Consider the following 25,176-nt stretch of genomic DNA (forward strand, 5'->3'; position numbering starts at 1 on the left):
CAGTAAAAATAAACAGGTAAAATTAATTTTAACCCAATATATCAAAAATTTCAGCTTGTAGTCAATATAAAAATTGAGACATCTGGTATATTTTACACTTTATACTACATCCCAATTTGCACTAGCTATTTCAAGTGCTCAAAAGCCACAGGTGGCTCTAGTGGCTATAGTATCAGGCAGTGCAGGTCTAGACTGTGTCCATATGGGTTGCTGGGTATGTGTCCATATATGGTTGCTCTGGGGAAGTAAAAAAAAGGGAAGAAAGGAGGGTGAATCCAGCAGTCCACAGGCAATGGCTGGATAGGGCAAAAATGAATGCTAGAAGTCCTCATGGTAGATGGCACAACGTAAAATGGAGAAGTAAGTTGTGAGCCAAATGCTAAAATTCTCACAGAATGGGGAAGTTTGCCCAGGAAAATTAGGGATGATAGCAACAGGAGAGCAATGTATCCACTTGCTGCACCACAGTCATGCGGCAAGGACCTAGAGAGAGTAGTGGAAGGCCAGAACATTGTTCAGCCTACCTCTCAAGATATAAAGAATGTAGGAAAACTAATTATATGCACTTGAAAGGATTTCTAGGCAAGTAACCTTACCTAAATTTCCAGAGAGTAAAGAGACAGAGGGAGGGTGAGAGAGTTCAAGGAAAGAGTGCTAAGAAAGAAACCTGGTAACTGGACCTTCCCAGAAGGTCCAGTAGCAAGGTGTTAGCAAAGATTCTACAAGCACTCTATTATGAAATAAAAATATATGCAGAAAAGTGAATAAATACCAAAAGGCAAGTTTCCTGATTCCAGGACTAATATTCTTCTGGAGCTTAGAATACACAGTCATATAGACTTTGGATATTTAATCTACTCAGAGAAATAAATGGCTTAAATACAGAGTTGGCCATTTATAAGGAAAATAACTATCTTCCTTAAACTTTGTGAGGTGGCCTTTTTCAAATAAACCCACTTGTGCCTAGCACACAGTACGTACTCTAGAAATATCTGGTACCCAGATATTTTTCAGAAGAATGGTCTTCTAAGAAAATCTTGTTATTTATTCAAAGAGATGGTCTGTAACAGTGAAAAATGATAAGTAAGAATTAAGCATATTCAATAGAACAGCTTTAAAAAACAGGTTTGAAGACAAATCAAACCACATATATCCTATTTACCATGACAAAACTATATGGACTTCTATATCTTATTTAAGTCACCTCTAACTTTTTCTGTCAGCCATAACACTGGAAATATAGCACAGGGATTTTCCTGCAGAATGCTCAACTTCTTATAATTTTTCATTCTCATAAAAATCAAGAAAGATGATAGACATGAAAGATGAAAAACAATAATGTCTCTCCAGACAGATTCTCATTAAGTTCGTCTTATTACTTACTAGTTAATCTTCAGCAGAATTGTTCATTCCTGATGACATGGCTCATCTAATAAATTAAAAAAATGTACACTATAAATCAAAATCTGTCTAATCCAAAGCCATGGCTCTAATAGATGACTTAGGATAAATCTGAATCAAGCTTCATCTAAAGCAAAATACAATTAATCTACCTAAATACTAGTGCATCACCTCTCCTCCACCCCACTTCTCCCATTCCTATCCTGAAGCAAAACAATTCTTGTCTCATTTGATTTAGTTAGGAAAAAATATTTCACCTGTTGAATGTTTTACAATAAGACAGGGAAAAATAAATAAACTTTGCAGAAATGCAAAGTCATCATTTCAGGTATAATCTTCAAACTTTTTAACCTTGAATTCTATTAGAGGAGTTACTAACAAAAAAGTAACACCAATGGATCAGATGTCACCTTTCATTTCTTTTGCCCAGGATTCTACAGAGCAATGAACAAATGGCAAAAAGAGGAGTGAGAAGATAGTAATAAAGAATCAGTGGGAGGCCATAATACCCCTCACAGCATCCATAAACCATAACTAATGACCTGTTTTGCACTTGGACTTTTTTCCAAATACATCATAATGCAACGAGGACTGCTTCTCAAAGAAGCAAATAACAGACGTGCCTACTAGACAGAATTTTCCCTTTTCGAATATTATAATATTTGCTTGACAGTTAACACTGCTGAATGATTTTCCTCACTGTGCTTCTAGATAACCTCAAGGTCATTACGGTGGCTTTCTGACTGGAATTTCTAAACCATTCTACATATCAACTTTGCCTGAGCTGTGAGATGATTTTTAAACAACTTTACAGGGGGATATAAATCAGATATAATAAATACAGTGAGAAACTAACAAAATCACTTAACAATATTAGGCAATGATATGTTTTTTTTAATATTTACTTATTTAGTGTGTGTGTGTGAGTGGAAGATCAGCCCTGAGCTAACATCCATGCCAATCCTCCTCTTTTTGCTGAGGAAGACTGGCCCTGGGGTAACATCTGTGCCCATCTTCCTCCACTTTATATGGGACGCCGCCACAGCATGGCCTGACAAGCAGTGCCTCGGTGTGCGCCCGGGATCCGAACCTGGGCCGCCAGCAGCGAAGCACATGCACTTAACCACTACGCCACGGGGCCAGCCCCAAGGCAATAATATTTAATGATATAAATGCCTATATAGCAAGCTGTGGTTTTCAGTAATGATGAATACAGTTATGAATTGATATTAAAGAGTTTAGAAAACGTCCCACAAACATGATATTGAATTATAAAGCCAGAGTAGACAAAGAATTCATTCCTTAAAATTAATTCCAAACTTAAAAAAAAAAAGTCAAGTACCCCAAAGCTATTGTAACATAGGAAATGCAATGAATACTTATTGAACATCTAGCATGTGCCAGGGCCTTTGCATCTGTTATCTGATTTAATCCTCACACCAACCTGTGATGTAGGTATTGTTATTTCCACCTAAAAAATGGCAAAACTTCCTGCTGGAGGGAGGCTTACCTCAACCATGATCATCTCATAATTAATAACTGGTAGAATTGAGATTCACAACCAGGTCTCTCATTTTTGTTTTCTTTTGGTGAGGAAGATTGGCCCTGGGCTAACATCCGTGCCCATTCTTCCTCTATTTTATATGTGGGACGCCGCCACAGCATGGCTTGATAAGTGGAGCATAGGTCTGCGCCCGGGATCCGAACCTGCAAACCCTGGGCCGCCGAAGCAGAGCACGTGAACTTAGTCACTATGCCACCAGGCTGGCCCCCCAGGTCTCTATTTTTAAAAAGAAACTCCACTTTCTATAATGCAGCCTTTATACTGCAGCAAACTTATAATTCTTTCCCATGGTTTATATAGTTTGGATGTGGGGATGAGGCTCTTTGCCTCAGAAAAAATATGAGAAGACTGTATGATCAACCTCTTTTTTAAACTAGATCTACAGAGAAAAAATCTTTCTGGGACTTTATCCCAGTTCAATTGTTGGGCTGGACTAGAGGCTTCTTCAAGAAGTACTCCAGTAGAGAGGTTATTCATTTCTGAATGGAATTTCTTTTCAACACCAGAGACATGACTGCTAGAAAATTAAAAGAGCTGTATTTTAAATGTTATCTAACACAAATACTGCTCTTACTTAATTGTGGCTTTTGGACATTTTAAAATAAATGTTTTAGGCAATTCAACCATTCATTAAGTCATAATATGCATTTAACTCTGCATTAGGATCATCCAATTACTCTTACTCATTGTTACTTCAAAAATAGATATTTAGTGAGCATTATCCTACATAAATTGAAGTGCACTTTAATATCATTCATCACTCAACAGCTGTGCTTGTCATGCCACTCCTTCAACCCAATTCTAGAAATATTTACCATAATAAACAGAATTGTAGAATGAGACAATTTTGACAACTGATTTCACATCATACTCTGTAAACTGAAATACTTAGTACAAAAAATGATGAAACAATCTCTCATATTACATTTCTTTAAATATGTAAACATGTAAAATCAGTTCCTCAAAAACAGTATGTATTTGTACCTAACCACCACATGACTCTATATAAAAGCTAATTTGTGGATTATTTGCTGGGAATATTCAGACCAGAAAATGAGATCAATTGCTCAGAAAAGGTAATAAATTCTATATTCAACATAGTACTGAACTGGTTTTAAAAACACCTAAATCCCCGCCATGGTATCCTGACGAAAGATTATCCAGCTAAGGAATTCGATCTTAATTATTTAATTCATGACAACAGAGCAGCTGGAATATTAAGAAAGATTCACAGACCCTTCCTCAAAATAAGCCTTCCTGAGAACAACCTCTCTAAGGATGTAACAAAAGAATATTTGGCTCTTTTTAAGTTAGGCTTGTATCTGTAAAATAAACTTTTACTGAATTATAAAAAAAGTTAACAATACCAATCAGGAAAAAAAACTTCTCTGTTTAGCCAAATAAAGCACTGCAAACAGCCACAAACTGACACTTTTGGAAAATGTGATTTAGAGCTATTTTCATCCATCAAAAATTTAAGGACTTACTTATGATTCAGGCACTGTACTAGTCACATCGGGGAAAGAAAGTTTTGCATTTTAAAACATTTGAAAACCACTGTAATGTAGCTTTAAATCCAAGAAGATTTCATTCTATTGAAGCCAAAAGCACCTGCAACCAACATGTTCTTACTCTGCTTGTATGAGAAGTGTCAATTATACCCATCTGTCACGACAGAATTTGATTCTATCATCAAATTAGTATATATTATCAACACTGAAATCTATTTGAGTACAGACTGTGATGCAAAGTATATTATCTGTAAGTTAAAAAGTCTCCTGTAGACACTAGATAGAAATGGCTTCTCAATCATCAAAGCTCCTTTTCCTAAATTAAGAAATGGCCCAATCATTATGTTTGTATGTGGTCTAAAAATGTGGGTGCTTTCTGTTCCTGTCACTGAAAACCACTCTCAGCAAAGGTCTAGGAAGTCTCACAGGGGCAGTGGGTATTCCCTATTCCACAGCATTGTTCTCAACATTAGAATTACCTGGGTTCCATCCCAAGCAATTAAATGAGAATGTCTAGAGAATGGGAGCCAGGCAACAGAAGATTCTAGCGGCAGCCAAGACTGAGAACCAGTGATCTCTTTCTCATTTCTGAGCAGTGACATTACATGGAGCAGGGAAATAGTAGGCGAATTTACCACCATTTCTATATTCTTCATACCTAGTTCTCGACATTTAAATACTATGGGTTTTTGGGCTGGCCCGGTGGCTTAGCAGTTAAGTGCGCGCGCTCCGCTACTGGCGGCCTGGGTTCGGATCCCAGGCACGCACAGACGCATCGCTTCTCCGGCCATGCTGAGGCCGCGGCCCACATACAGCAACTAGAAGGATGTGCAACTATGACATACAACTATCTACTGGGGCTTTGGGGGGAAAAAAAAAAGGAGGAGGATTGGCAATAGATGTTAGCTCAGAGCCGGTCTTCCTCAGCAAAAAGAGGAGTGTTAGCACGGAAGTAGCTCAGGGCTGATCTTCCTCACACACACACAAAAAAAGACTATGGGTTTTTGCCTTTCACTAGACAATGATGGACTCATATAATAGGATGGCTTTCACAATATACCTAGATCTGACAGGCTACTTGTTTTCCCACAATTGTAACTATGTTACTCAAAGCTTAGCTTTTCCTACACAGCATAATAATCCAGCTCCCTCTCCAATCCCAGTACCAGTTCCTCCAAGGCTGTCAGGCTAAAAAGCACTGGTCGGCCCATAAGGAGAAGTTAGTGCCTGGTTCACTGAATTCTCAGGTACCAAAGGTATTCTATAATCTGTGCACTGCTGGCTCTCTGCTTCCAGTGTCAGTGTCTGCTATTCATCACACTTCCTGTACCTTCCACTGATAACTATCACTATCATCTCTACTACTCTCCGCCCTCCATTGCCTCCACTTTTTTAAGTTTTCTTTTTTTCTTCTTCTTTTTTTGCTGAAGATTCGCCCTGAGCTAACATCTGTTGGCAACCTTCCTTTTTTTTTTTTTTTTTTTTGGCTTGAGGAAAATTAGCCCTGTGCTAACATCTGTGCCAATCTTTCTCTATTTGGGGGGGGGGGGGGGCGGCGCGCACGGTCAACACCTCAGCATGGCTGACAACTGTACCGGGGATCTGAACCTGTGAACCCGGGCTGCCAAAGCAGAAGATGCAGAACTTAACTGCTATGCCACAGGGCTGCCTCTTCTTGCCCGCACTTTTATTTAGTCTCTGGTTTCTTGAGAGTTTCTTCTACTTCTCATCTAAAACATCCCCAGCCAGAGTTCCCACTCCATTCATTTGTCACACTGGACATTATCTTCACCCTAAGTCCTACTGCTCCCCTGTTAAGACCATCTCCTCCTCCACTAGTTTCTTAAATTTCAGATTTAGACATGTGGCTCTACATTTAAAAACCAGAAGTTTATTTTATTTTTTTTGTGAGGGAGATCAGCCCTGAGCTAACATCTGTGCTAATCCTCCTCTTTTTTTGCTGAGGAAGACCGGCTCTGAGCTAACATCTATTGCCAATCCTCCTCCTTTTTTTCCCTAAAGCCCCCCCAGTAGATAGTTGTACATCATAGTTGCACATCCTTCTAGTTGTTGTATGTGGGACACGGCCTCAGCATGGCCGGAGAAGCAGTGCGTTGGTGCACGCCCGGGATCCGAACCCGGGCCGCCAGTAGCGGAGCGCACGCACTTAACTGCTAAGCCACCGGGCCAGCCCAAAAACCAGAAGTTTAAACATTGTGTGGTTGAATTTTTATAAAGCCCCAATTTTGCAGTTCCCCAAAGCCGTTTCGGGTTGATTGTTTAAAAATCAAAAAAATATTATTTCATAAAAACAATGTTGTAAGTGGTGGTTGTATTCCCAAAATTATTTATGAAAGCCTAGTCTGTCTAAAATGACCCTGAAATAAAGTGCTATGGTGAATTATGAGAAAGCAAGGAAGATGCTTGCTTTGTCAAGAGTTGGGATCTGGGGATCTGGACTTGGTCCTAAGGGTCCAATGATGCTACCTAAGGTACCTGAAGTAAATCATTTCACTTTTCACACTCAACCTTCCTAATCTACAAAATGGGGCAAGTCGTATCTATCTTATAGGGTTATTGTAATGATAAAATAAATACAGTGAAGTAATTGAGAAATGCTCTGAAAACGCTAGCCTATAAAGTAATTTACCATCAAGATATTATCCTCAAATACAGTAATCTGATAATAGAAAGGCACAATAAACACTAGTTCACACTGTTATAATTCAAGTTACATTAAGAAGGACAGCTTTTAGTTAAAATTATTTCTACGTTTCCACAGTCAGATCCTTCTACCGTGTCCCTTATCTGCTCAAGAGTTGATATTTTTGAAGAGAATTTGTCCATTTGATTCCTCCAGCATTAGATCTACTTTTAGAGCTTGTTACAGCAATAGCTTCTAGTGTGAGACCGTTTTCTCCAAAGACCCTCTAGGGACAGCCATTCTTCAAGAAATCTGTATTCCTTAATATTTTTGGAGTAACTCAAACTAAGCAGAACACAAAGATTTGGTGAAGGATGCCTTTTGTATGCATTCGGCTTTTTGATAGCGTTCATCTTTTCTATGAATCGTACAGAGTTTTATAATCCCCTTTTCTAATATGCACTTCAACAGTGCTTTTTCCTCGTTTGGTTTTATACTTCCTAATTACATTGCTGCTGAAGTTAAAAGACAATCACTCTCAAAACCAAAGAGGATATAGTACTGTAGTACCTTCTAGGTCCTTGATACTTAGTTTCTTTGCTGTTGGCCAGCCTCCAGTCCTTTTGCTACTTCCCCTCCCTCCTTAAATGTTGCCAAATGGTTATGTAAATAAGCCAGCTGGCTTCTGAGTCATCACTTCTGTATCCAACTTCTCTTAACTCCCAAAGTGAACCTTGATATACTCTATGAACCCTTAACAGCCCTTGGAATTTTTCAGGTTTTTTTTGAACACGGCAGCTGGACTTTTAGTGATTTTTCACTGTGATGGGATTGTTATTGGCAGCTGTTGCTCACATACTAAAGTATTTCTGTCACTCCTTGTAAACATGCCTGTCCTCTTGGTGGTAACCCAAGACACTTTTCTCTAAACATGCTACTGTTTTCTAAAAGGAGAAAATCTTCATGTGTGTGAAATTTAAAAAGCTAAGAAGAAGCACAATATTTAGTCTATACTGCATTTGGAGTAAAGAAATAACTGCTGATTTGGCAATGGTTTCTTAGATATGACATCAAAGGCACAGGCAATAAGAGAAAAAACAAATAATAAGACGTCATGGAAATCAAAAACTTTTGTGCAAAGGACACTATCAACAGAGTAAAAAGCAATTCAAGAGATAGGAAGAAATACCTGCAAATCATATATCTGATAAGGAAATGAAATCCAGAATATATAAAGAACTCCTCCAACTCAACAACAACAAAAAATCCAATGAAAAAATGGCCAAAGGAGGGGGCCGGCCCCATGGCTTAGCGGTTAGGTGTGCGCGCTCTGCTACTGGTGGCCTGGGTTCGGATCCTGGGCGCGCACCAACGCACCACTTGTCCAGCCATGCTGAAGTGGCGTCCCACATACAGCAGCTAGCAGGATGTGCAACTATGACATACAACTATCCACCGGAGCTTTGGGGAGAAAAGGGGGAAAAAAAGGAGGAGGATTGGCAATAGATGTTAGCTCAGGGCCTGTCTTCCTCAGCAAAAAGAGGAGGATTGGCATGGATGTTAGCTCAGGGCTGATCTTCCTCACCAAAAAAAAAAAAAAACAAAAAAAAAAAGGCCAAAGGATTTGAACAGACATTTTTCCAAAGAATATACACAAATGGCCAATAAACACGTGAAAAGATGTCCAACATCACTAATCATTAGTGACATGCAAATGTTTTACGCACATACATACACATGCATATGAATTTTCTGACACCACCAGTTTATTATCAAAAGGAGCATATTCTGAATGACAGTAGACATGAGTTGGCCAATTCAAAGCTGGAAATATAAGGAGAGTTAGTTATGATATAAAAACTCTCGATTTCTAGTATTAAAACAGATAAAGCACTATGGTGACTTATAGCCAGTGTTTATAATCAACATCACCAGAATAAGAAGTACACTAAGTACGGGCATGAACTAAAGAAAATCTACACTCCACAATCCTTAAATTACAACATAACAGTCCTTCATTCAGATCACTGGTTCATTTATATTCAGTTTTTCTTATCTTCTGATATATGACTTTAAGGCTACACATTTTCCTCTGAGTCACACTTGATTCACATCCCACAAATTCTGATACAAAGTACTATTTGTCATTCATTTCTAAAGATAACATTTTCTGTTTTGATTTTATCTTTAAGAGTTTTTTAAATTTCCAAATAAATAGATTTTGTTATTCGGGTTTTTGTACTCTTACATTATAAGATTATAAAAAATGTAAAATTACATTCAACTAAAATAAATTATAATTCCGATAAGCTTTTTTTTTTGTGAGGAAGATCAGCCCTGAGCTAACATCCATGCTAATCCTCCTCTTTGTGCTGAGGAAGACTGGCTCTGAGCTAACATCTATTGCCAATCCTCCTCCTTTTTTTTCCCCAAAGCACCAGTAGATAGTTGTATGTCATAGTTGCACATCCTTCTAGTTGCCATTATGCAGGCCGCCGCCTCAGCATGGCCGGAGAAGCAGTGCCTCGGCGTGCGCCCGGGATCCGAACCCGGCCCGCCAGTAGCAGAGCTTGCGCACCACCAGGCCGGACGCCCGATAAGCTTTTTTAAAAAGGAAATTATGCTCTGTAGAGTTTCAGCTTAAACATAATTTCGATTTTCTTATTCTTTTGTTGTTAAGCTCTAATTCTGTAGAAGTACATTCAGAAAAGAATATAATACGATTGGAATTTAACATTTTTCTCTGTAGCCTAACATATGATCAAATTTCATAAACGTCCCTTGAGTAATTTGAAAAAAAAAAAATGGATAGTCTTAGTTGAATGAAAAAAAAATTAAAACAAATTTATTAATTATTATTTCATTCAAATCATCCATAGCCTTTTTAATCTTTTATTTTAGCTGAATCAATATAAAAAAGTTCTCTGTATTTTTAAGTTTGAGAATTATGACGTTCAAATCATTGATACCCTCAATTAATTTTATCTTGGTTGAAATGTGTACAAAATTTCTTTCATATATATATATTCTTGTGCTAATATATATATTTATATAAAATAAGTTTACTATTTGTGTCATTTATCTATACCCCGGATTGGCAAACTATGGCCCCTGGCATGTGTTTTTATGAGGCCAGCTAAGAACAGTTTTTACATATTTAAAGGGTTAAAGAAGAAGAATATGCAAAACACCATCTGGCCCACAAAATCCAAAATATTATCTCATCTTTACAGTTAAAGTTTGCTGATCTACGTCAGAGGTTGGCAATTTTTTTCTGAAAAGGTCCAGATAGTAAATATTTTAGGCTTTGCAGGCTATACAATCTCTAGCAACTAATCAACTCCACGGTTGTAGCACAAAAGCAGAATTCAAAACTAAATTAGTATGGCTGTGTTCTAGTAAAAACTTTATTTACCAAAAACAGGAGAGGGGCCAGATTTGGCCCTTGGCAATAATTTGCCAACCCTGAACTATATGATTACTTACTGATCTGTCAATTTCTCTGAGATGTCAGTCTCCCACACTAATTATGGATTTGTCAATTTCAATTTCTTTTTTTGCTGAGGAAGATTCGCCCTGAGCTAACATCTGTTGCCAATCTTGTTCTTTTTCTTACGTGAGCCGCCGCCATAGCATAGCCACTAACAGATGAGTGGTGTGGTTGCATGCCCAGGAACCGAACCTAGACCACCGAAGCAAAGCGTGCCAAACTTTAACCACTAGGCCATTGGGGCTGGCCCCAATTTCATTTTCTTTTACATTTACTTGATATATATCCTAGATCAATTATTAAGTAAATAGAGTTTATGATATTACATCTTCTAGAAATTAAATCTTTTATAGTAAGAATTCTCTCTCCCCCATGTAGTTTTTTGCCTTGAATTCTATGTTGGCTTCTAAAGGTTGTTTATACCTGCTTTCTTTTTATTAGCATTTTCCTGTTAATGTTTCCATGCTTTTGTTTTCAGTCTTTCTCTGTCATCTTTAAACGCATGTACCTAGATTTTGGTTTTTGACCAATATGAGTCACTATTTAATAGCTGAATTTAACTTCATTTGTATTACAGTTACCAACATGCTCCACAGTCCTACTATTTCATCACACTTACTTTGCATTATCCCCTTTCCTATCTTTTGTTAAATTCATTGGGGTTTACTGGTCCCAACTTATTCTTTATTAGTAAGGAAATTATACCTCACTTTGCCATTGTGAGTGCCAGTTCCTTACATCTGTCCTTCACCTCTAACTCACCCTTAAGCAGGAGGGTGCTTTCACCTCCTGTCAGTACAGCTCCAGACACCAGCTCCACTCAGACCCCCAGTCTCTCAAAGCCATTCAGAGATGCCAACAGCAGACAGGCATACACACTTGATACTCAAAGTACCAGCCTCACCTCGCTCTCTCACCTACCAAGTTTCTGACGTCCAAAGACCAACCTGTAGTAACTCCTTTCTCAGAAGTCTGAGTCCTAAAGGACCCTTCCTCCAAGCTCCTAGGTTCTGACACTACCACCATTTCTCTTTTCATTCCCTCAGCTCTAAGATGTTAGCTGCTTCCTGCAGTTACTAATCTGTGGATTACCTCAGCATCCCCTTGATAATCAATCAGTTAGTATAACAAATTCATATATTAAATCCGCTCTATTTGAAATACTTAGTATGGTTTCTTTTTTTCCCTGACAAAACTTTAACAGCTGCACTGCTACACTAATTAGGCTGTCACGTCAACTGTACGAAACAGGCAGGTCAAAATTTTGGAACGGAACTATAAAAGATGATGAGAAATTTTAATGGTGATCAAGAATAATAAGATTTGAAGTAACAAACAGAGTCTTGAATAATATAGTGTACTACCTGAAAATGGAGTATCACTCGCAGAGAACTTAAAAGAAGATTTATTTTGCCTGTGAAGTGAAACAAAATATCGGCAACATAATTTCTTTCTTCTACATATCACCTACTTAGGTACCTATGGAACAAAATACTGGGCAGACAGAAAAGACATCGTACAAAAGAGAGGGAATTCAGATAGCCGGAGAGTTTATCATTCCTCACAAAGGAAAAAATGAGGGTCCATCAACTGATGAAAAGGTTAGAATCAGATTTAGCTCTTCCTGTTACCTAATTATCAGTGTGACTGAACAACTGAGAAAAGGGAACAGAAAACAAATGTACGCATTGAGAAAAAAGTTGGGTTTGGTAATTATAACATTTTATTTTCATAACAGTTATTCTATATGTCAATCCATAATATTCACTGTTTATAGTTAATTGATTTACTTGCTTTAAATATGCTACTAGCTTTAGATATAACTCAATCTCTCCTTCACTATACATTGACAGAATTTAAAATTACCACAAAGTTACATGGTGTGTGTCTCGTGTGCTTTTCGTTGAGCGTTGAGCCACTGAAATTCACGATTCTTAGTTCTATAAAGACGCTAGCTTTTACATACTACACTGTGTAGTTAGCAAAATACTTCAAGTCAACTTTCTCATCTGATCTCTGATAAAACAAATAGTTCTGTATTAAGCTTGTCCTCTCCCTTCTCCCACATCCCTGCAAACTGAACCCCTTCCCCAAATTAATCTGGATAAGCACATATATCCATCTGCCTGACTAAACTGGGACAATATTCTACACGTCTATGGTACTTACCCTCTCTGCTGACCTTTCTCCCATAGTCCTATTTACCCACCTTCCCCACAGCTCTCTGAATCACATAAATGGTGCTATGGACAGAATCGTGCATGCCCTCTCCCCAATTCATATGTTGAAGCCTGAACCCCAATGTGATGGCATTTGGAAATGGTGTCTTTGGGAAGCAGTTAGGTCTAAATGAGGTGATGAGGCGGGTAAGCCCCTCATGATGGGATTGGTGCCTTTATAAGAGACACTGGAGAGCTTGCTTGTCTCTCCATGGCATGTGAGGACATAGCAAGAAGGTGGCCTTCTGAATCCCAAGAAGAAGGCCCTCACCAGGAACCAAATCAGCTGGCACCTTGATCTTGGACTTCCCAGCATCCAGAACTGTGAGAAACAAATGTCTGTTGTTTAAGCCACCCAGTCTATGCTATTTTGTTATAGCAGCCCAAGCAGACTAAGAGAGATGGAATATAAATTTCTGCAGAAAATATCACAAGCACTTTGAATTGAATAGTGAAACTGCTCCATATTCTGATTCTCTTTAAAACTTACCTGTTCTATTTCCCATCCCAAAATTTATTGGCACATGCTAATTACTATAGCTGAACTGAAGTTGCAATTTTCAGAACCATAAAAATCTAAAAAATCTGAATGTCACAGCTGGGTAAAACATATATTTTTACCTATATATCCAGATATCTATATATCCGAATCATACATCTGACAAGCGGTTAAAATCCAAAATCTATAAGGAACTCACACAACTCAACAACAACAAAACAAACAACCTGATCAAAAAATGGGCAGAGGATATGAACCAACACTTCTCCAAAGAAGATATACAGATGGCCAATAGGCACATGAAAAGATGTTCAACATCACTAACCATCAGGGAAATGCAAATCAAAACTACAATGAGATATCACCGTATACCCGTTAGAATGATGACCAAGACAAAAAATAACAAATGTTAGAGAGGATGTGGAGAAAAGGGACCCCTCATTCACTGCTGGTGGCAATGCAAACTGGTGCAGCCACTATGGAAAACAGTATGGAGATTTCTCAAAAAAATTAAAAATAGAAATACCATACGACCCAGCTATCCCACTACTGGGTATTTATCCAAAGAACCTGAAATCAACAATTCCAAGAGACTTATGCACCCCTATGTTCATTGCAGCATTATTCACAATAGCCAAGATGTGGAAGCAACCCAAGTGCCCATCGACTAATGACTGGATAAAGAAGATGTGGTATATATATACACAATGGAATACTACTCAGCTATAAAAAAAAGACAAAATCATGCCAGTTGAAGCAACGTGGAGGGTATTATGTTAAGCAAAATAAGCCAGACAGAGAAAGACAAATACTGCATGATTTCTCTCATATGTGGAAGATAAACAAATACACGGACAAAGAGAACAGAGTAGTGGTTACCAGAGGGGAAGGGGGTTGGGGGGTGGGCATAAGGGGTAAAGGGGCCCATATACATGGTGACTGACAAATAATAATGTACAACTGAAATTTCACAATGTTATAAACTATTATGACCTCAATAAAATAAAATAAAAAAATAGACTGGTGGCACTGAAGTGAGTTTCTCTTCTAAAACTATGGGAACTAAGTACAGTGTGAAATTCCAAAGAGGTAAACTTGCAAGGGAAACGGTGGAAGAGGTTTTACACTCCTTATTAAAACAGATAAGTGGTAGCCAGAGAAATCAAGAAGAGTCTCCCAGAATGTGTCCAGAGGAAACAACTCTTTCAATGTAAGAGAGATAAAATCCTAAACCCTTTTCCCCCGCACAGAATTTAGATGAAAATGAGTACCACCGTCAACAAAAAACTGAGCCTACACCAAAGACAACAAAAGAAATGCTTGTGAAATCACAATCAATTCTTACTGACTGGTTCTTACAAAATTCTTTGGCTTTCTAAAACACTGTTGAATTAATGTAGGATTGATTTTTAAAACTTTCACTCTTTATACTTAGATATTTCAAAATATGGGTTCTAATCTTGTAGATTTGCCAAATGGAATCTAAAACTTGGGGTTTAAGGTGAGGAAAGTCTGAATAATAACTGCACTTAATTAAAATCATTCTTGCAGCAACACTTAAAAACTAACCACAAAAATTTTGAAAGAACATCACTGGGATTTTTTTTTTAGCTACATGCAATGCAAAGAAAAGCATAATCAAACAAGCATATAAAAATTACTTTAGGCATATTTCATGGTAAGTTATAAGACTGCATGAAAGATGAAATTCACATAATAGGAAAACACTTAGTGAAGTCCTACTTTATAAATATGGTTCCAACTTGTTTTTGTTAATAAAAACAAAAAATGACAAAAGAGCTGAAAATCTCTAGTCAAATATGACCACATTAAAAAAAATCTCAACAGTCAGAAGAAAGAGCTTACCACAATTATTTAGCATATATTAAATGAAACCACAAACATAAATGATCTGGGTATTATATAGGCCTTTGTAACTTACTTGTATATTAATGACATTTACAAAGGCATGTTAATTTATAAAGTGTTTAATGACAATACCTGTTGAAGAAATTTTCAACGAGGTGAAAATTTTTAAGTAAGTATGTATACTATCAACTGAAAAACAGGAAAACAAAACAGAGGATTTGGCCCCACCAGCACCAACTCAATGCAGCCAGTACTGCAGGTTTCCGAGCCCACATCAAATCCCCACGTGCCACGCATGAATGCAGCTTCCAAGCATCACTCACCTCTGCCTAGACTGCCTTAGACAGCCACAATGTGTTCCATGGGGGAGAAGGGGAGTATAAAAATGATAAATTTTGCTTTGCTTTCTTTTTTAAGAAAATTCAATACTGAATAATGATGATCTATTTCAACAATGAAATGTGAAAAAAACTTTCAAAGCTTCCTCTACTTCAGCCTGGTTTAGCAAAGCTGATTATCAGAGTTGTCAAATTCAATTTATTTTCTTCATGAATCACCCACCAAAAGAAAAAAATCACAAAAAAGTATAAAAACTTGCATGCAGTAAATAAAATAACTATTTATTGTAATAATAAAGAAAAAGCAGTTTACAAAGCCTGAAACAATCATTGGTCAATCAACAAACTGCGAGGCAACACTGAGAATTTTTCCTTAGTAAAACGAGACCTCTGAAAGGAAAATGAAGTCTGCCAGTTGGATAAAGTGAAAAGACTGTAGGGATCCTGAGTTGTTTGAAACTGATCCTTTACTAATGACAGCTGTAGTGTTAACATAAACATCATGATCAATCTCTATTCCTCAGTGAAGAACTCCTTTGCTTAGCATTTCCACGGACAATAAAGAATCTAACCAGTGGATCATATTTCATCACCATCTCAGTCTACTACATACCATGATTAAGTTGATCTCAGAAAAAGGAAAGCTAAATGAAATTTTCAGGAACAGCAGACAGAAAACATATATCACTCCACTTCTTTGGCATTATTCTGATCATGTCTTCTCACTGATTACTGTGAACATGTTTTAGCAGTCTAGACAGTGACACCAAGAGAAAAAAGAAAAGGCCTAGATGTTGAACCTGGTAATCAGTGCCAGTTTGGTCTCCTTGTTTTGTAATTTAGTTCAATTACGTGAAAATTAACTGAGTTAAAGCAAATGTACCAACAATTAAGCAATAAGTAGGAAACACTTTTGTCTTGCTTAACATAAGTAATTTAAGAAAAATCAAATAACAAACTTCTGATATTAAACAAAAGATACAAAATGGGGGCCGGCTGAGTGGCGCAAGTGGTAAGGCGCACGCACTCCGCTGCGTCGGCCCGGGGTTCACTGGTTCGGATCCCAGGCACGCACCAAGACACACCGCTTGTCAAGCCATGCTGTGGTGGCGTCCCATATAAAGTGGAGGAAGATGGGCATGGATGTTAGCCCAGGGCCACTCTTCCTCAGCAAAAAGAGGAGGATTGGCAGATGTTAGCTCAGGACAGATCTTCCTCACAAAAAAAAAAAAAAAAAAGATACAAAATGAAACAGAATGCAAAGTTTGCTTAATTTTAAATCTAAAAATGAGAATTCAAAAATTTTTCATAATAACAACTGGCTACTCTGAAGTAGTTTCCAAAACCCACAGAGATGTTAAAGGGAATTCAGATCTCATCTAATACAAGCCTCATACTTACAAAGAGGAAAACTGAGCATTAATAGGAACTTCCACTGGCTCAAACTTTGAAACAGTATTGGCAGAGCTGAGACTGGGAACCCCGGTCTCTTGACTCCCAGGAGAGTACCTTTCTCTACTTTGAAATCTGCCCCAAAAGATACTTGTCAATTCTAATTCTTTACCATTTCCAGAGTAAGGACATTCTGGGTTCAGAGACTGTACAAATGCTGCCATTTCAGAGCAACTGAAAAGAATCCACACCTAAAAGACTCTGTCCCTCACAAATTTATCATAGGTTGGAAAATGTCCTTTTAACTATTAATCTCTAATGGTGTAATAGTAGAAAGTTTTTTACTTTGATTAAACAAAACCTCCAGAAGGCAGAGGGCTGGAAAGATTTAGAAGACATATAACAAAGGAAAATGCACATAAAGCCTTAATATTTGTCATGTGCACATATGTACGCACGTGTACACGAGTGCGTAAAATCCCATCTTGAAGAGAAAGAAGCAGGTGAAGAGGCTGTCACTGATGATGTCAGGAAGCCACTGGGAGCAATTTTCTACATTTTCCCTCTTTTATGTTTCAAAGCTGTGAAAATTCATTTTTCTTCAGCTAAGTTGCTTTCACTGAGACCCTAACAGATTTATTTAGTGTCAAACATTGAGTCATAGACACAGGTAGCTACTTGGGACAAAAATATCTGATTCACAGAAGAAGGGGAGACTGTCACATCAAAAAGGGCTTGTGGCTGGGCCGGCCCCGTGGCTTGGCGGTTAAGTGCGCGCGCTCCGCTGCTGGCGGCCCGGGTTCGGATCCCGGGCGCGCACCGACGCGCCGCTTCTCCGGCCATGCTGAGGCCGCGTCCCACATACAGCAACTAGAATGGATGTGCAACTACGACATACAACTGTCTACCGGGGCTTTGGGGGAAAAATAAATAAATAAAATTAAAAAAAAAAAAAAAAAGGGCTTGTGGCTAAAGAAGTTTCTTTAATCTTATCTTCAGTTGACTTGAATCTAATAGTGCAAAAGAATAAACCACACTACTGCCAAAAGAAAACGACCAGGCCTGGCCTCTATTTTTGTCCTCGTATTAAGGATAAGCAAAGACCTGGGATAAGCAAAATCTGGAAGACATCTCAAACTCTTGGGGAGAGCTTCTGAGATTCACACTAATACCAGACAGGTAGCCAAATTAGATGAGTTACACACACACACATATAAATCCTGAGGGGAACCAAGTCTGACAGGCATGAAAATAATAAATGACACACATTAAAAGCATTTAGCGTGTCCTGATCTGCAGCAGAATTTTATGTAATCTTCATAACAACCCTCTTAAAGGGTGGTAGAATTCTAATTCTCCCCCATATAGCAGACAAAGAAACCAAGTTCTAGAGACATTAAATAGTTTACCCAACATCATGTAACCAGAAAGTGACAGACCAAGCCCCAGAACCTAGGTCTGTTTGACTCCAAGCCTTTTTCCTCTATTTTGAAAGCTCTGCTTTCCATTATGATCCATAAACATATCAACTGTTCAATCTACGGAGACTGAGTTTCCCATAAAACTCCTCATTTTTCCAGATATGCCAATTTAGAAAAACTTACTCTATCCACAGACGTTAAGACATTGTTAGGACATAAACGAATCCACACAAGCCTGCCTCTGTCTGACAGGCAGGGGGGAGAAAAGGGTATGTGAACCAGGTGTAATTTACTGGGTTCATCCATCAGATTAGGCAAAATGGTAGCAAAACATCACAAAGTAAAGCAGAAGAATATTTGGTGACCTGTCTTCCTGGGATTCATGCACTCTGACTTCGAAAGGTAACTAATAAAAAGGCATACAGAGGGCCGGCCCTGTGGCTTGGCAGTTGAGTGCGCGGGCTCCGCTGCTGGCGGCCCGGGTTCAGATCCCGGGCGTGCACCGACGCACCGCTTCTCTGGCCATGCTGAGGCCGCGTCCCACGTACAGCAACTAGAAGGATGTGCAACTATGACACATAACTATCTACTGGGGCTTTGGGGGAAAATAAAAAAAAATAAAAAACATTAAAAAAAAAAAAAAGGCATACAGATCATCCTTTCTTCAATACAAACTATGCATTTGTTTTTGTTTTTTGTTTTTTTTTGAGGAAGATCAGCCCTGAGCTAACATCCATGCTAATCCTCCTCTTTTTGCTGAGGAAGACCGGCTCTGAGCTAACATCTATTGCCAATCCTCCTCATTTTTTTCCCCAAAGCCCCAGCAGATAGTTGTATGTCATAGTTGCACATCCTTCTAGTTGCTGTATGTGGGACGTGGCCTCAGCATAGCTGGAGAAGTGGTGCATCGGTGCACGCCCAGGATCCAAACCCGGGCTGCCAGTAGCGAAGCGCGAGCACTTAACGGCTAAGCCACAGCCGGCCCCAAACTATGCATTTGTAAGCAGGCTTGTCTTCCATAAAACTTAAGTGGTTGGGACAAACACTAGGGTCAAATTACAACTTGAAACAGTATAAATTTGAAATGGAAAACTAAGCTTTTTCACTTATGCGTCAGTTATTAATTGTTTGCCTTTCAACTCAAAATTCACCTTGTTTGCCTGTAGAGTGAAAATGGATCTGGGCTCTTGAAATATTTTTCCATTTCAGCTAGCACCACGTTAAGCTCTGTCAGTAGAGGGCACTGTGGAGATACTGCAGGAGGAAAGGATTTCGCTTCCTGGTTCCTGTGGGCTTGCACAGCAGGCTCCTGCAGTACAGGCAGCTCCTACAGAATCTGGCTTCTTCAGTGCTCCGCTGCCCTACAGTGCATAGCTTCTTCAGTGCCAGGTTTCCGCTGCAATGCGCAGCAGCCAGCAGTATCCAGTGGCCAACAGCTACCCCTGGTACCCTCTCAGGCAGTTTTGCAGCAGAGTGCCTCCTCTAAGAAACCTTCCTGCAAAGGCAGAATTCTGTCAAGTTCCAGAGGGTGGATTTCTAATAAGTTGCACTGATATGACACCACAGCAACTTCTCTACCACTCAGCAAGCCGCAGCATGTCCTGTCCAACAAAATCTGGATCTGTGCCCATGGTGGGCAGAGCTGTCTCTTACCTAACACTACCTACCATGAAAAATGGAGGCACAAGATTTGATAGGCCTTTTTTGGATTTTGGAGGCAACATACACTACATTTGAGTGTGCTACACCTCAACCTACCTACAGAGTCAGCTGGGAGGTTTCCAATTTTGAGTGAGGAACAGAACAAAAGAAGGCTCCGCATCAAGTTTAGCTTGCAATGCAAGCTGCTCTATCACATGGGACCTATGATCCAGCAGTTCCAAGGTTATTTGAAGTATCTGTGGCAAACAGATGCTATAAGGAGCCTCCAGCCACTGTGCAATGCAGCAGCTCTTTGCTAAAGGAGACCAGTACTAGAGAAGCCACCTTTCCCCATCATTCCATAGAGCAAATTTCCAACAAGTTCCAGAGGAAGGATTTTCCAGCATGTTCCACTGGTATGATACTAGAGTGACTTCTCTACCATTAGGTGAGCCATGGCCATGCACCTTCTAATATCAGCCCTGGAGAAGACGACTCTTGCGTGGGTACCCTATCTCAACCCCAGGAGAAGCAGCTGCTCCTCATATTTGCTATTTTTTATTCTTTAAAGTTCTCTTTCTTATTAGCCAATCTCTCATTACTCCAATCCTGTTATACTTAATAATCCTTTATATTAAACTTTCGCTATTCAAATTACTACCTAGTTTTTCTCTCCTGATTAGATTCAGATCAATATACCTTATTAATATCTTGGGTCGTTCTGTTCAGTGCCATGAAAACCAACACAAGAACCTCATTTTAAACAATTCAGAATTCAATTTGACATGTCTTAGTTTTACAACTCAAACTTAAATAGGAATGATTCAGACCAAGTTTAAGCATAGAACTAAGTCCAAATTAATTTACATATTCCTTAATAGGACTATTTCAATCATGGTTTGGCAAGTTGTACATTCCTTCTCCAAACATTCTATAGTCTAAACTATCATTAATCAGCCCCTAACATAATTGCCAGCTCTTCGCATTATTTTTAGTAAGTAATTCCTTACCACTCTTATTATTCAAGCTCTAAAAGGCCTAAAATATGGAAGCCAAAATTGAAAATAATGTTATAAAATCAATTTTCTTTATTAAAAGGAGCAGTTTCTATGTGCAAATACTAACAATCTCAAACAGCACGGGTCAAGGTTATTGGCTTGACTCTCTCCATATTCCAATAAGACACTTCATAACTCTAGCCCGCTCTGAACCACAAGGAAGCTCAAATAAGCATGTGATGGTAGACTGGTGCAAGCCAGCAATATCTTAGGAAATGGCTTAAAATGCAGGAGACCCACAGTGGCATCTTAAAACAGTGTTTCAACGTCTGCTGTGCCTGTTAATTGGAAATACACGAAGGAGTTCACTACTCTCTAACAGTTCAACAAAATTTTAAGCCTAACAAATTCCAATAATCTATTTATGAATCAAAACCAAACCAATCAACAAAAAAGCCCACTAAAATTAGTCAAGGAGGAAAGACAGCCACACTTTTTAAAAAAGCAGAAAATAACCTACCTAAAAGGGAGAAGAAGGGAAACTAGCCGATTATGCATTAAAATGCAAACAAGTGCTTTGTGGGGTTTTTAATGGACTTTAGAATCATACTCTAATTTCTAAAACAACAAAAAGGAAAACTAAATATCAGTGACAGTTCATTTTGAATGACTCCATAAATGAAATGCATAAAATTGTTATTAGTAGCCACTATTATGGGAGATGTGTCTTAAAAAAATGCAAAGACAAAATAGAAATTACTGTTCAAGCAATGTTGTATGTTACTGCTTAAAAGTTGGCTTTAGAAAAACAGAAATGCTGCTTTTACATGGAAATTTCTTTTTAAAAAAAAGTTTCTCTTACTTGAGTGAGTCCAGGGGACGATGCATGTCCCGGGGGCGTTGCTGCAAGATTTGGATGCCCCTTGTTTATTTCATGTGCTGAATAAGGGGAAGGGGGCGGGGGTCCCGGCTGTCTTGCTACTTGTGTTACCTGTGAGGAAATCAATATTTAGTAAGAGTATTATATTAGTAACTCAATCTTAATAAATATAGCTGAACTGGCTAATTCTTAAAAGTTGGATTCTCTGCCTCATGATTTATACTAAAATAAGTGCCAGACTAAAGGCTTAAATTTTCAAAAATGAAGCAATGAAACTCTGAAAAAAAAATAAGAACATTTTCATCAATTTGATAAAAGATTCTTGAAGCATAATCTAAAACCAAAACCCCTACAGGAAAACATATGCTAAATGAAAGAAGTTAGCCTTGAAACTACATACTGTACAATGCCATTTATATGACATTTTGTAAAAGGAACAAAAAAGAGAGAAATGACTGCAAGGGGAAGAGGATGACTACCAAATGGGCATAAGGAGGTTTTGGGGGATGACATAACTGTCCTGTATCTTGACTGTAGCGAGGAGATTACATGTCTCTATGTGTTTGTCAAAACTCACAGAATTGTACACTAAAAAAGGTAAATTTTACTGTATGTAAATTATACCTCAATAAACCTGAACCAAAAAAAGGGCAAGTTACTTATAGAGTATAATTTCATTTTTGTTTTTAAAAAAGTACATCTAAATATACATGTATTTGAACATATGTATATATATTTCTATATGTATCTCTATCTACATATGTGCACATACATATATAATATACACATACATGTATACATACAAATATATATGTCATATTAAAAAGATCTATAAGGAGATACAGAAAGATCTTAACAAAAAGCATTACAGGTATTTCTTTTTTTTCTCCTCTTTATTTTTTAATATAGTTCAATAGTCATGAACTTGTACAACAGAAAAATAACTAGCATATTTTTATGTAAACAAAAACTATATTTTCCCCACTTTTTGCTGGCAATTAACTGTCCATCAGCCTGTGATAGATAACGAAACCACTTCACTGAGGCACCTTTCTAGAGTCCAGCAATCAATCCTAGCCAGCATCTCTCTATCCCAGTCTAACCCAGACTAGCACTGCCAGTTTGGTAAACGTCCATGAATGGGAGGGAGGAATTCTGCAGTCATGTAATATAAAAGAATCCATTCTCCTTAGGGCGAGGTTCTTAAATTTTAGAGGGCCATGAACCCTTCTGCAATCCAGTGGAAACCAGACCATCTCCTAGAATCATATTTTTAAATGCATAAAATACACAGGATTATGACAAAAAACAATTAAATTGAAATATAGGTATTAAAATAGTAAGGCAAATTTGTGATATATGTGTTCTTTATGAATGTATCAAAAATAAGAACTAATGGCTGTTGTTGCCTACATTCATAATTCAAAGAAATGATAACATTCAATTAGATCTTTTCTCCACTTAGGTTCTTAGATCCTCTGAATTCTATCAAAGAGTTAAAATCTCTGCCCAAGTAGAAAGAAAAGTGGTCTCCAAATGACATCAGATTTTCCTGGAATTCCCTCGGTCAGCCAGAAGCTCTGAAGAAAGTCTACTCCTTGGTAATCTAACCTTCAAAACCCTTATGTCTATCTAAAAGACATAAATACCTACAGGCTCAGCTACCTGACCCCAATGCTGAAATAAAATGGACTCATGGAGAACTAACTACAGTCAAGGGCTTACAGGCAAAAAGAGATATGAATGATCCTAAAATGTGACCAAAGTTAAACACTTAAATTAACTTTATTTAGTTTCTTCCTTGCTTTTTTAATAGCTCTATGATTTTCTCAAAAAATTCTGTTGCCAATTCTGAGTGAAAATTATATTTATAAGGGCATGAGGTTTACCATGAAATGCTACAGCATTTATAAATCTCATCAGGAAACGTTTTCAAAGGATAAAAATTAAATTGCTATTTAAATATCTACTTTAGAAAACTAATAACCAGGAATGAAGAGTTCTTACAAGCAAATTTCTCACCAATAAGGCTTTATAAATTTATATTCTTATTTCACGTTTTAGAATAAATTATTTTGGTATTCCGCTGAAGTAAAACATCAAAATGGATACATGCTTTTAACATTACATAAGAAATTTGCATAATGAAATAAAGTGAGAGCAAAGAAGTTAGCTATATATAATCCATGTTAGGTCAATTCTCCAATTCATCCTGATAAAACAGTCAAAGATTAAATTTACCCAGGACAAAAAACCATAGTATGAAAAAATGTAAAAAAAAAAATGCTTCTGATCAAGAATAAATGTTAAAACATATTACTATATGCATGTTATTAATAACAAAAGTAAAATTTTAAAAACTTCACTTCAGTATTGGCAGGGATCTAAGGAAACAGGACATAGACAGGATAATGTAAATGGATTTACCACATCCCCAGAACTATAGAGAAATGAGTCACAACTGCCTTAAAACCATACCCCAAGATGATTCTATTTTGGGATATACCTAAAGAAATAATCTCACCTCAAAAATTAGTAACTTAAAGATATATCCAGCAGCACCACACATGACAGCAAAAAAGGTAGAAACAGCTAATAATGGGAAAATAAAGTAACATAATTGGACTAAAGACATAAAAAATATATAGATGTGGACTGCTATCAACAGAAATGAATATGTAAAATAATCAGGAATAAAAAAGAAAAACATACACTCTCTAGAACTGTAAAGAGATTCTTCTATATCTGACAAAGACCAAAAGAACTCATCAATGATTTCAGATAAAGATCAGTGTTTACCTGGTTTGTTTTTCTCTGAAAACTGCTTGAGTGCACTTTTTAAGAATACTGTATCACTCCATAAAAAACAAATGTTTGTGAGAAAGAGAAGAGGCATTTTGCCAAAGCCAGAACTACTATGCTATTACCACATTAAAATTTTCCTTAAAGCAAGCAACAAAGAAAAACCACCTTCATAGGCAAATATCCCAGAGGTGTGCATCCTTTGTTGTTCCTAAACGGCTATGCCAAACTTGCACAAATCCTTTGGGATTGTATAGTCAAGTAGGGCATTTCCTCCAAAAACTGAGGGTTTCTAATAATAAAAGCAAGCCAAAGAAAATAAATCTGTATCAAAATAATAGAACTAAGAGAATCATGTCATTCTAAAAAATTCTTTCTAGAAACAACCTGCTAAATACAATAAATCTCTGACTTTCATTGTGCTCTATTTAATTCAAAAAGACGCCTATTGTGTCACACTGCATTACACACTACATGTTTCCTTGTGGCGTATCATATAGCTTAATA

The 25,176-nt window shown here is 37.7% G+C and overlaps 1 protein-coding gene across 13 annotated transcripts in view; it reads right to left on the reverse strand.

Moving 5' to 3' along the window:
• Positions 1 to 25,176, reverse strand: part of EIF4G3 (eukaryotic translation initiation factor 4 gamma 3) — a 328,826-nt gene that overhangs the window by 177,300 nt on the left and 126,350 nt on the right. For 2 of the 13 annotated variants that reach the window (XM_058553132.1, XM_058553124.1), the window contains exon 4: positions 21,850 to 21,978. The exons of 9 other annotated variants lie outside the window; for them this stretch is intronic. The gene's annotated coding sequence lies outside the window, so the exon portion shown is untranslated. Of the gene's footprint in view, positions 1 to 1,383; positions 1,430 to 21,849; positions 21,979 to 25,176 lie in introns of those variants that run through there. 2 more of the 13 variants (XM_058553119.1, XM_058553120.1) reach the window with 2 other exon arrangements.

This window comes from Diceros bicornis, chromosome 13, assembly GCF_020826845.1.
Source record: "Diceros bicornis minor isolate mBicDic1 chromosome 13, mDicBic1.mat.cur, whole genome shotgun sequence".
NCBI classification, from domain to species: domain Eukaryota; kingdom Metazoa; phylum Chordata; class Mammalia; order Perissodactyla; family Rhinocerotidae; genus Diceros; species Diceros bicornis.